The following is a 15,951-nucleotide window of genomic DNA, read 5'->3' on the forward strand; positions in this document are numbered from 1 at the left end:
TACTTCAACTTTATAGATATACTGTTTTAGGGGTAGTCCCGACATTCTTAGCATGCATGTCCAAATTTTCTTGTATTTCTAATTTCCTAGGTAATTTGTATCTTTACCAGTATCTGCAGAACTATGAAAGAATAAAACCTCATGCACACCATTTCCTCTACCAACCTCAGGGTGTTCTTTCTTCTGCTTAAAAATTCTGTACCTGGAACTTTTACTAACTTAGTTAACTACATCTTTGAAATTTAATGTCAGCTAAATATTACTTTCACCCTTCCCTCTTTCACCTGGTAAGATTCTGTTATATATTCTCAATGAGGTCTACATTTTTTTATATATAGCATTTCTCACAAATATTACAAAGCTTTAATATAATTATTGTTTATTATTTATCTCTTCCACTAGAATGTAAGTTCCAAGAGTACACAGATATATGTTCACCAAGATCATTCAACATCTAAAACCATATCTAGCCCATGGTAGATTTTAAATAAATACATGTTGAATTAAATAATTTAAACACTGATAGTAAGGCTAAATTTCAGAGTACTGACATTACTAAATTTGAGAATATATCTACTCAAGTCTAACAAGTTGAGATATTTTGAACTTTAGAAGGCTCCAAATGCTAAATACACATACCACTGTAGGTTTAATTTTAAAATTCTTATTATAGGGGTGCTTAAGTGGCTCAGTTGAGTGGCAGCTCAGGTCATGATCTCAGAGTTGTAGGATTGGGCGCCTCACTAGGCTCTGTGTTAGGTATGGAGTCAGCTTGGGATTCTCTCTCTCCCTGTGCTCCTCCCCTTGCTTTCCTTCTCTCTCTTAAATAAATAAACGAGTGGGAACAGAAAGGGAGACAGAACATGAGAGACTCCTAACTCTGGGAAACGAACTAGGGGTGGGGGAAGGGAAGGTGGGTGTGGGGTGGGGGCGACTGGGTGATGAGCACTGAGGGGGCACTTGATGGAATGAGCACTGGGTGTTATTCTATATGTTGGCAAATTGAACACCAATAAAAAATAAATATAAATAAATAAATAAATAAATAAATAAATAAATAAATAAATAAATAAAATCTTTTTAAAAATCTCATCATAGTACTTTCTTTGAAAGGATTTAATTATAGTTTCCTTTAATGTCAGCCATTGTTAATATCACTGCTTGAGTCCCTTTCCTTCATTGACAAAAATATCTTTTTTGTCCAACTTCAACCTGAGTGTTTCTTCTCAGACATTTGCCTAAAGCTATTCGTCATACATATAAACATAGAACACAAAAGTACCTCAAGTGATAGTGAAGAAAGGCAAATATTAGAGTGTCAAGAGAATAATCAGTTTAGGTATCAAAAGGTCTCCCCAATTCCAGAAGAATGGCCTGGAGAATGTATGGAGTTGCTCACAACGAGGAAGCACAGAGAATGCAGTAGACTGAAAGCATGATTATGAATGAGCATGTGAATGATTCTAGAGAATGAGGCTGGGGAGGGAATCACAGAAATTTGTATGAGCCAGAACACTCACAAGCAGACAAAATTTGGTCAGATGAACAAATTAAATGGCACCTTCTAGTTTACAAACAGAACTTTGAAAAAAAGGTTGTTTTGCAGGGAGGATTCCCTATTTTTGTGATCCTGAAAGCTTAAGGGAGACTGATTACCACAACTCTGTCCAAGCCTGGCTTTTCTTTGTGCTAAGTATTTGAAGTTCTGATCTTCAAACTCAGTTCCTCCAAATGAGAAGGAATACACAAATAAATTCTTGACAAAGTAATAGGAATTTTAGAGTAGAATAGATGGGAATAAAACGTTTATTTTTCAAAATGTAAAAATCAGTAAGCCATAAATACATTTGGTGGCCACAGACATGAGGAATAGCCCCTTAAATTTGAAATGCTTTCATTTAATATGCAACAGGTCATTTCCATCAGTTCTTTTACATCTAAGTTAACGCATGATCGGGACTCCCATCAGCTAAAATAACCACATCTTTCCTCTCCTGCCACACTCGATCTTGTAAGGACCCATGTGAAATAGCAATGTTGAGCTCCCTAGTGGATGAGGTGTTTTATACAGACATGTATCACTTTTACTTATAATATAAACCATGTTTTTCAAGAATTTTAAAATAGTTCCACTTTCCTTGATTGTTTTAATTACTTTTCAGTGGGTGGTTAACAATACATAAATCTAGAAAAGTGAGTTATTCTTGACCTTTTTCTTCTGAGAAGCTGAGGATTTATCTTTTCATACATCAAATTGTTTATATTTTTACTTTTAGACCAATTTTTAGAGTTACTGGTGAATAAGGTAATTGAGCTTCTGAAAAGGTGCTAAAACAAAAAGACCCATTATGAGTTTAAGACATGGAATTTAGTAAATGTGAATTCATGATGAATACTTTAGTTAAAAGTATATAGCACCAATAAGATAGTCTCTATACTAAAATATCACAAACTCATATAGGAAAAAAGTATTTTCCTCATAAATTCTTGCCACTGTCTTTGATTGAAAATTGGCTGAGCCACTTCCCTGAAAGCTGAGCTTGCTCTTGTTGCTCATTCTTAGTTAGGAATCACCTAACCTAAGCTAGACTATGCAGCCAGCCTCAGGTTTCCAGGTCAACCATGTAGCTCTACTCCAAGTAGATCTCATCTCCTTGGACAAGAGAGTTAGCTGGAATATCCTTCTCTTGAAGGCAGAAGTGCAAGGGAGCCAGACCACTCAGGCAATTGCTTTCTGTGGCTTTGGTCAATCACATTCACCTATATTCACTGGCCAAGCCCAAAGAGCAATAAAAGTATATAGCCCGCCTTCTGTAAAAGGACTTATAAAATTACATGACAAAGGGTATGAATAGAGAACGGTGAATAATTAAGATACAGTAATTCAATCTGCCACAGGCATATTTTTAATTTTACAGATAATTTGATTCTCAATTGTCCTTCAGTAATAGAAATGGCTGAGTAATTAGTGTGTTGGTTAAAACTGAAAAATGTCTACATATCTTTAATTTATTCTACTTTTACTCTTCTGCTAAATGAGATCATTCTTGTAGATATGCATCATGGGCATGCAACGTAGAAAAATGTAATATTAGAAAGTATAATGGGGCAGCCCAGGTGGCTCAGCGGTTTAGCGCCGCCTTCAGCCCAGGGCCTGATCCTGGAGACCTGGGATGGAGTCCCATGACAGGCTACCTGCATGGAATGGAGCCTGCTTCTCCCTCTGCCTGTGTCTCTGCCTCTCTCTGTGTGTGTCTCTCATGAATAAATAAATAAAGTCTTAAAATAAAAGAAAGTATAATAATTATAAAACTTTACAATTAATAAAATAGCAGGTAGATAAAAATGATTTTTAGTGTTCCTGCATATTTGGGAATACTGAAAACTAAGTTTTGGCTTTACACAGAAAAGCAAATTAAAAGATCTGTACTGCCCGAGGAAAACTGCAGTCCTTATAACTCAAGGGTTGAAAGATTTATTTCCCTGTGGACCAAGCTTTCAGCAGATCAACTAACAGAGCATGCTCTTCTCTTCTGCTGCTGTGTGCAGGAAGAAAAATGTGTCGATTATGCCATCTCACAGTACTGTATACACAAAGTCAACTTTATGGGCTGGTCTAACCTACAGTGTAGGACTCAGAAATTGGGAAGCAGAAAATAATCGGTCTCTGTCCACTTGGCAGAATGAACTATCATGAGGACCAGTGGCTGGCAGACAGCATTTGGAATCCCAAGTGGCTCTGGCTTCACAGCTTCTGATCAAAGGAATGAAGCTCCTGAAACTCTGTAAAGTCGGAGAATCAAATTACTATGTAACATATGCTCTAAAATTTACAAAGAGCTTAGAGCAATGTAACCTTCCCCTTCTAGGCAAGGAAATGAACACCATTAATATGTTTAGGTTTTACAATACTGCAAAGGAAGGAAAATGCCATTAATATCATCAAATGAGTTTTCTTTCAGCACAGGCCTTTTGGCTTCTTCCCCTACAGAATGATTTTTCTGTGTGGAGCCTCTGTCAGGTTAATGGCAGACTTCTTGAATAGTAAAGCAATAACTCAGCCCCTTATTACTAACCAGCCTTCCTTTAATTTCATGATTTGTATATTAGTATGAAAAGATATATAATTTTTGGAATTATTTCTATGTATTCAAAAGACCTATTAATTCTAAAACACATGGTTATTAGGTAAAATAACAGCTCCTTCCAATGTGAAGTGATAACATTACAATGTATCATTGTCCTTTAATACTGACAGTGACCTTGGAGATGCTAAATCCAACTTTACACTGTGGTAGGAATCTCTTCAAAAGTATCTCTGAAATGAGGCAGCCTGGGTGGCTCAGCAGTTTAGCACTACCTTTGGCCCAGGGTGTGATCCTGGAGACCCGGAATCAAGTCCCACAACGGGCTCCCTGCATGGAGCCTGATTCTCCCTCTGCCTGTGTCTCTGCCCCCTCTCTCTCTCTCTCTCTCTCTCTGTGTGTGTGTGTGTGTGTCTCTTGTGGATAAACACATAAAATCTTAAAAAAATCTCTGAAAGAATGTCATCCACATTCTGATGGAGCACTTTTAGTAAATGAGACTCTTACTAAGAGACAGAACAAAATGAGGCAGGAAGCTTAGCAATATCTGTCAAATTCTCCGCTGGTCATTTCTTCAGGTCCATAAAATAAACTGTAAAACAAAACAAAAAAGAAAGGAAAAAACAGGAATGAATAGAAAAAAAATTTAAAGCCCTGAATAAGAAATTTAAGGTATTTTCATTTCAATTTTTTTAAATTTTAATCTAATTTAATTAATTGCATATTTGTATCTTCTCCTCCAGATTATAATTTTGAAGAAAGAGGAGAAGATGTGAGAAATGAACAGTCAGCTATATTTATGGTGCTAAAGAAAGAATTTGGTTTTCTGGAACACATCCTGTGATAGCAGAACAACGCCTGGCAAGAAACAGATTATGTTTGGCTAAAGAGACACTGGCACTATCAAGAAATATTAAAACTATATTTGAGAGGGAAGAAAGACCCAAGTAAAACTACAAACCAGGTGGGACAGAAAGAGCAGCAGGACAATTGAAATGTGGTCTATTGGTCAATAAAATTAACACAAAATTTTGCATCTCTTTTTCAGGTCACAGAACTCATGTTACTAGTCTTCATATTTCACTCACGTCAAGGAATTTGGAAAATTTCTCAAGGTGTACAAGTGGACATATTTGCTACCTTTCTCTTTTTTTAAATGGGACAACAGGTTTTTTTAAGTTGAAATGTAATTCATATACAGTGTTATATTAGTTTCAGGTGTACAATAATTCAATAGTTCTATACATTACTCAGTGTTCATCACAATAAATGGACTCTTAATCCTCTTTATCTATTTCATTCCTCACTCTATCCACTTCCCCTCAGACAACCACCAATTTGTTCTCTGTCTATTCTTTTGTCTTTTCTTATTCTGTTTTGTTTCTTAAATTCCACAAGTGAAATTATGTGGTAATTATATTTCTCAGTCTTTCTTAGACTTATTTCACTTACATTGTACCCTCTAGATCCATCCATGTTGGTGAAAATGGTAGTATTTCACTCTTTTTTTTTACAGCTGAGTAATTTTCCATTGTGTATATATAACACATCATTGTTCATTCATCTATCAAAGAATACTTGGGTTGCATCTTTTTGTGTCTGTTGGCCATTCATATATCTTACTTGGGAAAATGTGTATTCAGGTCTTCTGCCCATTTTTAATTTGGATTATTTGGTTTGGGGAAGGTTGAGTTGTATAAATTCTTTATATATTTTGGATATCAACCCCTTAATGGATATATCTATTGCAAATATCTTCTCCCATTTAGTAGGCTGCCTTTTCATTTTGTTCAGTTTTCTTTGCTGTGCAAAAGCTTTTTATTTTGGTATGGTTCCAACAGTTTAATTTTGCATTTGTTTCCCTCGCCTTAGGAGAGTGATCCAGAAAAATGTTTCTACAGCTGATATCAAATAAATTACTGCCTATGTTTTCTTCTAAGAGTTTTATGGTTTCAAGTCTCATATTTAAGGACACTAAGCTGTTTTGAGTTTAACCTTGTGTATGGTGTAAGAAAGTGGTCTAGTTTCATTCTTTTGCATGTAGCACCCAGTTTTCCAGGCATCATTTATTAAAGACTGTCTTTTTCCCCTTGTATATTCTTGCCTCCTCTGTCATATATTAATTGACCATACAAGTGTGGATTTGTTTCTAGGCTCTCTAGTCTCCTCTGTTGATCTGTGTATCTATTTCTGTGTTATTATCATACTACAGTTTTACAGTATAATTTGAAATCTGGGATTGTAATAACTCCAGCATTGTTCTTTTTCAAAATTTATTTAGCTATTCAAAGTCCAATACAAATTTTAGGATTATTTGTTCTAGTTCTATGAAAAATGCTATTGTTTTTTTTTTAAGATTGCATTAAATATGTAGATTGCTTTAAGTAAAAAAGACATTTTAACAGTATTGGTTCTCCCAATCCACAAACATGGATTATCTTTCCATTTATTCTAAATGTTAAGATATGAGAATTTTCCAGCAGGGTCCCAACTTTAATACAAACATATAAAAAGAAAGCAGAATTTTTCCTGGGCTTGTCTCCATTTGAAAGTAATAGATATTCAACTGTCAGAGAGGTTAGTTCCTAAGAAACTGATTCTCCCATAACTAACAGCTATAAACCTAGACAATGACGACGACGACGACAACAACAACAACAACAAGAACAACAACAACAACAGATACCTGAAGACTCGGGAGATTGGATAAAAACAGGAAATTTGTGAAATGAGGTCAAAATTTGGAGCAAACATTCAACAGAGTGAGTTTCTTTCTTCTTTTGTTCCCCCTCTCTACTGTGGGCAAATATAGTTTGACCTTGGCTATAAGTCAAGTAACTCAAATTCTGACAGAGAATTTTACCATCTTTCTGGAATCAGAGGAAGAATCCCTGGGGGCAACAATAGCCTCTAAAGATTGAGAAAGAAGCTCCAGAGGTACCCAGAGGTACCTAATTTCACCTTAAGTCCATGCTGTTCCCTGAATCACTACTATGTGGGCAAACTGTAAGCAGCTAACAACTAAGGTTCAAAGAACTGAAATGATATCTGAGTTGCTGCCCTTATTTTTGTCTATCCTACTTAATTCCCTGACAAAAACAAACATATCAACACTTTGGAGCTTACCACATAATCTGGAATCCATCATATTTACAATGTTCAGAATATACAAGAAATTTACTTAACATAAATTAAACCATGAAAATGGGACATAACCTGAAGTGTAAAGACAAGTATAAGATATCAAACTCCCACCCAAAGGTAATAGAGATGCTGAAAATTATATGACAAAGACTTCAAAACAGCTATTTTAACTCTGCTTAGTGGAATAAAAGCACATGTGCTCATGATGAGTGAAATGACAGAAGTCTCAGCAAAGACATGTAAACTATTAAAAATAATCAAATATAAGTTTTAGAATTAAAATATGTAATATCTAAAAGTAAATTCACCAGACTGTCTCAATAGCAAAATGAGAATTTTGCCAGGGGACAAGGGGAAAAGTTAATGAAGAGCAATCAAATTATACATTCTGAAGGACAGAGAGGAAAACAGATTGAACAAAATAAATAAGTAGATCTTCAGAGATTTATGGGAAAATCTCAAAAGTCAATTATATAAGTAATTGAAGTAGAAGAATAAGAGGAAAAAGAAATAAGTGGAAAAATATTTGAAAAGGTTATGTCTGAGAACTTCCAAAATTCAATGACAGACATACATGTACAGATTTAAGAAACTCAGCAAACTCAAATATGACAAAATCAAAGAGAACTAGACATAGGATTATCATATTTAACCTGCTGAAAATCTTGAGAGCACTCAAAGAAACATGAAACATTAATTATAGAGAAGAACAACAAATTGAACACCAGCAAACTTCTCAACAGAAATCCTAAAGACTACACGACAGTGGAGTACCTTCTCTGAAGTGCTGAAATAAAAACTAATCAAAGTCATATATCTAATGAAAATATTCTTCAAAAATGAAGGCATTCTTTTTAAAAATTAATTAAATGTTCATGTTTTGGTCTAATTCTGAACTCTGTATTTAGTTCCAGTAATCCACTGATGTGTTTTTACTCCAATACCACACAGTGGATTCAAGGAATTCTTGAAATCAGGAAGTATTAATTCCTCCAGATTTTGTTCTTTTCTCTTTTTTTTAAAGATTGGTAATAGTGGCAATGTCCACAATAGCCAAACGTGGAAGGAGCCTTGGTGTCCATCGAAAGCTGAATGGATAAAGAAGATGTGGTTTATGTATACAATGGAATATTACTCAGCCATTAGAAATGACAAATACCCACCGTTTGCTTCAACGTGGATGGTACTGGAGGGTATTATGCTGAGTGAAATAAGTCAATCGGAGAAGGACAAACATTATATGGTCTCATTCATTTGGGGACTATAAATAATAGTGAAAGGGAATAGAAGGGAAGGGAGAAGAAATGGGTAGGAAATACCAGAAAGGGAGACAGAACATGAAGACTCCTAACTCTGGGAAACGAACTAGGGGTGGTGGCAGGGGAGGAGGGTGGGGGTAGGGGGTGAATGAGTGATGGGCACTGAGGGGGGCACTTGACGGGATGAGCACTGGGTGTTATTCTGTATGTTGGCAAATTGAACACCAATACAAAATAAATTTATTATTAATAAAAAAATAAATAAATAAATAAATAAATAAATAAAAATAAAAAATAAAGATTGGTAATTACAATCATCATTGCTCGTAATGAAGTTTGCTTGCTTTCATGTTTCTAATAATCTAAAAATAATATGCAACATATTCACTATCATTTTATGACTCATACAAATTTTAGTGTTCACCTCTTTGGTTGCTTGTAATGTGGATACAGAGTATTCGCCTCTCATTAAATATTTTATGTTTAATGATCTTACATTGTGCTACAGTGAAAATGATAATAATTGTCCCAAATATGTTTGCATCTTTGTGGAAGTTTATTTACAATTTTAAAAAAAAGCATTGTCAGGTATAATTTATAAATTATATATACTTTTATAGGATAAACAAGTTTTTATTAAGTTTTTAATCTCATGAAAATAACACTATGTTTTGTACTATTACTAATGACAAAAAGGTAGACATAGGCTTAATATGCAAAAGTTTGTGCCAAATCAAAATGATTTCACATACTGTATAAATAAAAATTTTATGGTTCAGATAGATAACAATGGTGACAACCACCAAGTCCATTATACTACAGGTGCAGTACATTCATGACAAAAACATTTACAGCAATCAGTGTAATATGTTAGTTCCTGATAGTTATTTAATATTTATTAATTTATTATATTAAAATATAAGTATTGTGAATACTAAATATTTTGTAGTCTTGTTGACTTTAATTGCATCATGGTACAAAACGTGTGCATAAATTCATGTGTAGCTAGTTAAAATATTACATACATAGTACAAATATAGTCATTCTAGTCAATACTGGGTATCCAAAGAATTTTTCCTTAAAAGGTTTTCATTTGTTTGTTTTTGTTGTTGGTGAAGTTTAAGAAACACTGATTTACAACCACAACATTAGGAAAGTAAAATCTTTTTTAGGAACTATAGTCTTAACTTTATTCAAAAGAGAAATATTCTTGGGCATAAACTATTTTGGGGAAGTGAACATGAACTATTAAACACAAATATAATAGTGGAGGGAGAAATAGTAATTTTCAAAGTCGTCACAGTTGCTATGAGTTATAATTTTATAGAAAGTCCTATTAGTCATCACTGTGTGTGGGGTCTCTAACGAATTTCAGTCTGTTAACTAATTGGCTATAATTTCAATCACAGAGTATTTTGAAATGAAGTAATGATTATACTTTACACATTTCTGTCAAAGGGTAACAAATCAGTTAATGAGAGGCCATGTAACTGCACTAAGGCTTAGATTATAAAGTCATATAATAAGCATTATAAATGCCACAAATTTGAATGTAGTCTGTGTTTTAAAATAGTCACAAATAAAAAACCTGGTGCCTCTACCTTATAGCATAGGAATTCTTTGGACTGCAAGTGAAATACATCTAACCTGATCTAACGAGCAAATAAAGGATCCACTGGCTTATGTAACCACAATAGGAGCACAGAGAAATGAGTACATGGACTCATTTGCAGTAGAATTTGCAATGTCTCTCATCTTTGGTTCTCTCACTTGGTTAAATTGAATATCCCCTTTTCATAGGATTCAAGAAGTTGCAGGTTCATATCTTCCAACTTCTGAGAAGAGAGGAAAGGACTCTTTCTTTTCTCACTTCAATTTGAAAGTTTCCAGGAAGAGGTGTGATTGCCCAGACTGACTGTTTTGCTCATTCCTGTGCCAACTGCTAAGACTAGAGGCTGGAGGTATTTTGAATGTAATCATACACTTCCATGGCTCATGACTCCACTAATCACCATGAATAGGCAGAAAATCATTTAAGAATAGGTGTTTTTCTGTATGTTGGTAAATTGAACACCAATAAAAGTTAATTTAAAAAAAAAAAAAAAGAATAGGTGGCTTCGACTCAGAAATTTGGAAGTAGGATATGTGATGGTACAAAAGAGAATAATGTCTCAAAAGAGAGGAGGTATTTTTCAAAGGAGACTAAGAGGAAAATACATTTTACAGTCAACCTTTGGTTGAACACACTCCAGACACCCAATCCCCACCTGCCTTCTTTTCACAATTCCAATAAGGTCCCCAAATTAACAAAATCCATCAGTAGTCATTTGCCCAAATAATGGTGGGTCCGTGATGTCACCAACGCCCTGGGCTCCTTCCATATTTCTTTTTACCTCCTTTAACACATAGCTTCCATTCTCACATGTCTTTAAGTTAAATCTCTTGAATCTGTAAATTGGCTTGTACAACTTTAGCCTCACAACCACATGCTATCAGGAAAAAGAAAACAAGGGGTAGGGAAGGGGAACCAATATTAGAAAAGTTTAATTATCATGGAAAAGCTATCAATTTTTAAGCTTGTATTTTTTTGGACAAAAGTCTAACATAAGGTTATGAGTTCTACAAAGAAAGCCGGAAAATGTTTTCTAGTGGGCAGCTTGCTGCATTATACAAAATCCCGATAAAGAAGAATTTTTATTTATTTATACTTATTAAGTAATATTTTATTTATTTATCTTTATTGTATCAATAAAGAAGCAGCTTAGCAACTGAAATTTGTAACTAGCTCTTCCCTTTAGCACCAAGCTCAGGATTTCTTAGTAACTTTCATTTCCTTCAACTATTAGACTTAGCTCTACAAACCTGTGTGATTAAAAACAACTGTAATCAGTTACCTGAAATCAAATGATGTTGAAGGTAAAACCAAAAGAAAAAAAAAAGCTTTTCATTTTAGAAAAAGTACAAAGGGATTGATATGCAATAGTCAATAATTCATGACATACACCACATTCCACTGGACTAGGCTAGAAAGGACTCATTTCTTGGAATTGGACAGACCTCCCTGACAGTCACTCAATTCCTCCCGGGTTCTACGTATTATAGGAGCTTATCTAAACAAACTGTCTCTGCGACTATGACTAGCACAAGTTGAGCAGCCACTTTTTGTTTGTGAAGTCCCTGAAAAATCTCTTCAGGGCTTGAACAAGCATGGCCTTCACCCCTACTACCAAATACACATACCTTTTGAAATCAGGGACAATAAAAACTCAAAAATGTCTTTAAAATCACAGTTTTCTGTCAATCTTAAATGGAATCAACTAATAACCAATACCAGAAATAGTGCTGGATCATCATTTTAAAATCTAGGCCCAATATTCAGAGGTCTGTCTATCCCTCTAGAGTTTTGCTTCTTAACAGGGGAAGTTGAGACACTGTATAAAGTGATTTCAATATGTACCAACGAAGTAAAGCACAGTAATATATGGCATAGAGGGATAATGACCATTGCTCTAATTTTTTCTTAAAATAGCTTTCATATGAAAAGAGTGCATAGAGGCAATCAAATGCAGTGGTTGAAACACAGATTTGATGTTGAACGGTACTGGGTTTGAGACATAACTCTCCCAATTGGTAGATGTGTGTGACTTTGGATAAGTTATGTTTATGTTCCAAGACTAATTTTCTTACTGGTACATTAGGGATATTAGTATCTATATCATATTGTTAAAAAGAACTAATACATAGTGAATGCTCAGTAAATTTTAGTTATTATTATTTTGCCATTATTAAGGTTCAAATAGATTTGTTAAGGCAAAGGTACACACTACTACTCTATGAAATCAGGAGCCCTTTCTATGCAAGATTTTTCTGGATATATTTTTCAAATGTATTTTTGTAGCAGAACATTAATCAGAATATTGGATTTATATGCAAAAGCCACTGCTATCCCCTCTATCTACTGTGGTAAATCTACAATGGTCTAGAAAAATTGGGATGAATGAAGTGAGAAAGAACAGCTTGCTCCAGTTCCTCCCCTGTGTGCCTGGCACCCAGATCTGGATTAAACATTCCTATTACTGAAGGTATTTAGGAATCTGGGGGCTCTTGAGCTAATTGTGAGAAAATGCCCTTGATACACTGATTACGTGAATTTTTTCTTAGTAACACTTCTGTAATCCTAAAACATTTAAAACAGAACTAGGCATTAAAGTTAATGCCATTCTTGTGAAAATAGTTTGGGACAACCTATAATAAAATAAGCCTATGGGAAGAGATGAATCTCTGTAGGAAGAGAGCTGAAAAAGAAAAATAGGAAATTCTAGAAAAAACACAGAGATCAAAAGCAGCAATGGAGCCTAGAATGAAGCCTAGAAATGAATCAGTCAAACTTGCTTAGGCTATATCAGGAGTAGATGAACTTCTTGTCCCTTCTTGTCAAGGACCTTGACAAGAAGGGACAAGAAGTTTTAGCATTTTGGGCTTTGCAGGAGAAGATGAAAAATCAAGAATATAATGTAGGTAGCTTTATAACATGAGATAAATACCACAAAAATTTTATTGACAAAATTTACAATATAAAAGTAATAATTGAGTACAGTTTCTTTCGTTTTTTGTAACAAAAGTCTAGCAAAAAAATGAAGTTTTTTCCTCGAAGGGACAACATTTTGCTTATTTAAGGTTCAAAGTCAGTGTTCCCTATCATGAAGTTGATTGAAAATTTTCATTTGTGATTTGAATCATGCTCATTTCTTTTTTTTAATAAATTAATTTTTATTGGTGTTCAATTTACCAACATACAGAAAAACACCCAGTGCTCATCCCGTCAAGTGCTCATTTCTATACTGAATTTTGTCTCTCCCGAATTTGTATGTTGAAGACACAACCAAGAATATGACAATATTTGGATATAGGGTTTATAAGGATGTAATCAAAATTAAGTGGGGTCATAAGAGCAGAGCCTTACTTTGACAGGACTGCTGTTCTTATGAGAAGGAGAGACACCAAGGATGCATGAGCACATAAAAAGACCAAGTGAAGACACAGCAAGAATGCAGCTGTCTACAAGCCAGAGTCCACACCAGAAACTAATCCTGCCAACACCTTGATCTTGGACTTCTAGCCTCCAACACTATTAGAAAATAAATGTCTGTTGTTTAAGCTACCTAATAATACAATCTGTAAAAACTGTTAACTCAGTGGCCATACAAAAACAGTGGCATGTAAGAGTTTGCTGATCCTAACTAGATGATCAAGAAAGAAACTATTTCTAGAAAATTTCCTTGGAATAAAACCAGTGATGTAAGGTAGTACATTCTAGCCCCATGGATAAGATCTTGCTCTAGAATCAGGGGCACTGAAGGCTCTAGCAGGTCCTCAATGAAGCCTTCTTTGGTTAGTCACTGTATAGGAACAATATTCCCTCCTAAAATTCAGAGATCATACTGTGTTTCCCATTAAGAACTTACCCTCAATATTGTTATTAGACTTATACTGCTCCTTTATTGTCACTTAACATTTTTTGTCTTCTAAACTATCATAATCTTCCTGAAAGGAAAAAGCAATGCCTTACAACCATCTGTAAATAAGTTAATTATTAAACGACCAGCATAGGAATTGGATCTTGCTCGGAGATATTCATATTCCCTGGTATTTTATAGATATCTGGCTATTAGCTTTGCTTTACAACATGAACATGTATGGGTATGTCTCAAGTTATCCTAAGTTACATACTATTTTAAAAAAGGAACAAATCGGCAGCCCAGGTGGTTTAGCAGTTTAGTGCCGCCTTCGGCCCAGGGTGTGGTCCTAGAGACCTGGGATTGAGTCCCACGTCAGGCTCCCTGCATGGAATGGAGCCTGCTTCTCCCTCTGCCTCTGCCTGTGTCTGTGCCTCTGTGTGTGTGTGTGTGTGTCTCTCATGAATAAATAAAATCTTAAAAAAAAGGAATAAATCCATTTGTATGTCTTCCTTGGAAAAATGTTTATTGAGATCCTCTGCCCATTTTTAAATTGGTTATTTGCAGGAGTTTTTTGTGTTAAGTTGTATAAGTTCTTTATATATTTTAGATGTTGACCCCCTGTCTGATAGATCATTGAATTAAGAGAGTATATATACTAAGTGAAATAAGTCAGAAAGACAAATTCCATATGATTTCACTCAATATCTATAATTTAAGAAACAAAATATATGAACAAAGAAAAAAGATTCAAACAACAGACTTTTAAATACAGAGAACAAACTCATAGTTGCTGGAATGGAGGTGGGTGAGGGAATTGATGAAGTAGATAAAGAGCATTAAGAAAACAAATACTGGACAGCCCGGGTGGCTCAGTGGTGTAGTGCTTGCTGCCTTCAGCCCAGGGTGTGATCCTGGAAACCTGGGATCGAGTCCCATGTCGGGCTCCCTGCACGGAGCCTGCTTCTCCCTCTGTCTCTCTGCCTCACTCTCTGTGTGTCTCTCATGAATAAATAAAATCTTTAAAAAAAACCCAAGTACTATGATAATCACTGAGTAATGTATAGAATTGTTGAATATATTACACCTGAAACTAATACAACACTCTCTTAATTATTCTTCAATTACAAAAAAAAATAGGAACAAATCTGTTTCAAATATTTTTAGGTTAAATAGACACATATAATTTTTTTTTTGTTTTCTCTCAACACCTCTTACCTCTGGAAAGAAGGGTATTGATGGAGGACAGTTGACAGAAGGTGGGTAAGAGTCCCTATAAAGAGGTCCTATCCTAGTGTCTCATCTTTTCGGTGGTGTAGCATTAAAAATAACTGTGGAAGGGAAAGAGAATCTCACACATATAGTAACATGTTATGTCACTTTCTTCTAGTCTGTCAGAATGTTCCAACCCATGCAGCAGTGACATCTTGGCCAAACTGTGTTCTGTCACTAGGAAGCTGCCCAGGAGGCTGAATGCATCCCTTTCTTGAGACACTAACTAAGGTATAATATCATATACTATCAGACAATATACCTAACTTTCCTCACCTTACCATAGCCAAACATTTATTCAAAATCCAAATCTACTTTATGTCACTCTAGGAAAATATAACATCATAACAAAATTTCCTGTAATTCAGCAGATCATCTAAAGGATTTCCCATAATAAATTGCAATAAGAGGAAAACTGAGTCAAGAGGATTTTCATGGTTGTATCTTACCTTAAAAAACAATATTTTGAAATGGTATAACAAGGGACATTATTTGTACCTCAAATATATTTTCCTCTTCTCCCAAATTTATAAAATTATTACCTAAGCACAAACTAAAGTCTTTATTTCTTAGCCTCCTTTGCATTGGACTTAGCAGCCAACATGACGTAGACAACAGTAATATGTGAGAATGTCTAGTCCCCATGCAATGTATAAGTAACATATAGCCAGAGGATCCCAGTAAAATTAAAACTTTAAGACTCTAGATAAATCTGGACTTTAGCATCCAATCTGA

Source organism: Vulpes lagopus, chromosome 9 (assembly GCF_018345385.1).
Source record: "Vulpes lagopus strain Blue_001 chromosome 9, ASM1834538v1, whole genome shotgun sequence".
Classification (NCBI taxonomy): Eukaryota; Metazoa; Chordata; class Mammalia; order Carnivora; family Canidae; genus Vulpes; species Vulpes lagopus.